The following is a 2,500-nucleotide window of genomic DNA, read 5'->3' on the forward strand; positions in this document are numbered from 1 at the left end:
GGGCTCATAGTTACTAACTGGGCTCAGCCGCAGAGACCACACCTCCACGTGGTCCCGCTGGATACCCTACCGGGTAACTAAGCTGGTCTCTGCCCCAGTGCCGGGAGTTAAAATCTCCCTTTTTTGCTGTGCGAACTCACCGAACGTACAGCAGTAAAAACTCGGTGTTACAAAGTTTCTCTGACTGCAAATAAACTTTGCAGTCTCAAGCCCGAGCCCGTGGGAAAACTGGGCGCAGCTACCAGCACCTGAGGGGTGTGCTGATTAGCTATTGTCTTACCCTCAATACCGGACTGACTAGCTATTGTCTCCGCCCGGCCAGACCGGTCCGACAGGAATTCCTGGAATGAGGCAACCGTTGAGAGTGGATTTTATTTCTGTAGCCACCCAAACCAGCTGGGCAGAATTGTGGGCTGCCCGGGATAATGTTTTCGGTTTTAAATCTGTGTCCGATAAAAATGAATTTCATTTGAACGATCCGCGGTTTTTAAAATCCATGTGTAACAAAGGGGGGGGTCATTTAAACGATCCGGGGTTTTTAAAAGATGTGTCCGATAAAAACGGGTTTATTTTTAACGATTTCGAGTGTTTAAATTCACAGTTTAATTTTAACACATTGGAGTTTTTAAATTCTAAATTTGGTCTCTCTGATCTTACACTGTGCCTTGATAAATTGTCTGTTTTACCTGAGCCGTACGAGGAGCCTGCCCCCCCTCCTCTTTCGGACAATATTAACCGTCCCGGGAACCAAGCTAGCCGTCCCCACCCTCTACAGAGGGACAGGGAGCTAGGCAACCGCCCTCCGAACAAAGCCTTTGAAGCCTTTGAAACCTTAGAAGCGCCGGCCGGTGAATCAACAATTACGCTAATCCCCAGCGGGGAGCCGTTAACACCTCCGGCTAATCCCCGCGGTGAATCAACATCGCCTTTGTATAGCCGCGGCTGCGAGCCGGCAGCAGCCCTAACTCCAATAATAAAAATCCCGGACAGAAACCTAGCCTGCCCTTGCTGCGGGGTGCAGTTTAACAACGCGCAGGGCATTTTAGATCACCTGAAACGAGCGCATGGAAATAAAAAAGTCCTGTTCCAGTGTGCTAAATGCGGGAGGACTGGGGAAAAACACCACAGCATTGCCTGCCACTACCCAAAATGTAAAGGGCTGCCGACGGCCTCTCCACCCAAGGGCTGGACCTGTGAGGAATGCCAGGCATCCTTCGGGACAAAGATCGGCCTGGGACAGCACAAAAGACTGGCTCACCCAGTTACACGAAACAATGAAAGAATTGCAGCCTCCCGTCCCAAAGAAAAGAACAATAGGGGCAAGCACAAGCAGTGTTGGACTGAGGAGGAAATAGAACTGCTGAAAATATTGGACAAAAAATTTCAGGGGAGTAAGAACATCAACAAACTTATTGCAGAGCACATCACAACCAAAACAGCAAAACAAATTAGTGATAAAAGAAGAGATCTGAACAACTCGGTGACTGCAAAACAACTGGAATTTATTACAGAAACTGTTACAGAGACTGTGCCAATTCGGGAGCAACCCGAGGACTTGGGGGGGCAGGAGAAAAACTACATTAAAGGGTTTTACCGGAAAATATTATCAAAAAGTTTAACATCCAAGAAAAAGGACTTTTTCCACGACCTGGCTAAAAAGGTGATCAAAGGCAAAGACCACCTATCCTTAAGCAAGGAGGCAATCGACGAATATTATAATTTGTTACATCGGAGGACTGCTGAGCTGCACGCCAACCAGTCCCGAAAAATCCGGGAGGCCAAAATCACCACCTCTTCAAAACACTCGAAAGAGTGGATGAAAAAGAGGGCCCGGAGGAGGGGTGCATTCCTGAGATTCCAGCGGCTGTTTCATCTGAACAGGGGGAAGCTGGCCGGCATCATCTTGGACGAAAAGGAATCCCCCCAGTGTGATATCCCTCTGGAGGAAATACACAGGGTGTTCAAATCCAGGTGGGAATCACCGGGAACATTCAAGGGACTGGCAGACTTTCGTTCTTCGGGCCTAGCAGACAACACGGCATTTGAATCCTTGATAACTGCAAAAGAAATTGCTAAAAACATCAAAGAGATGAACACTGAATCATCTCCAGGACCTGATGGGGTGAAGGTGAAGGACCTGGCCAAGATCGACCCAGACTTCACTCGCATCGCTGAACTGTTCAACCTGTGGCTAACAACTGGTGAGGTCCCTGACAAGGTAAAAGAATGTCGGTCTGTACTGTTACCCAAAGCAGCTGATCCGGGGCGCCTAATCGATATCAATAACTGGCGTCCAATTACTATTGGCTCAGCCATCTTGAGATTATTCTCAAGAATTTTAACAGCCAGGCTAGCCAAAGCATGTCCTATTAATCCGAGGCAAAGAGGCTTTATTCAATCGGCCGGCTGTGCAGAGAACTTAAAACTGCTGCAGCTTATTATACAAAATGCTAAAAAGGAACATCATGCCTTGGGGGTAGTATTTGTCGATCTTGCCAAA

The 2,500-nt window shown here is 47.9% G+C and overlaps 1 pseudogene; it reads left to right on the top strand.

Annotated features, from left to right (window-relative positions):
- The window catches only part of LOC133628229 (28S ribosomal RNA), an 8,765-nt pseudogene that overhangs the window by 3,068 nt on the left and 3,197 nt on the right, over window positions 1–2,500 (top strand).

Source organism: Colius striatus, chromosome 28 (genome assembly GCF_028858725.1).
Source record: "Colius striatus isolate bColStr4 chromosome 28, bColStr4.1.hap1, whole genome shotgun sequence".
NCBI classification, from domain to species: domain Eukaryota; kingdom Metazoa; phylum Chordata; class Aves; order Coliiformes; family Coliidae; genus Colius; species Colius striatus.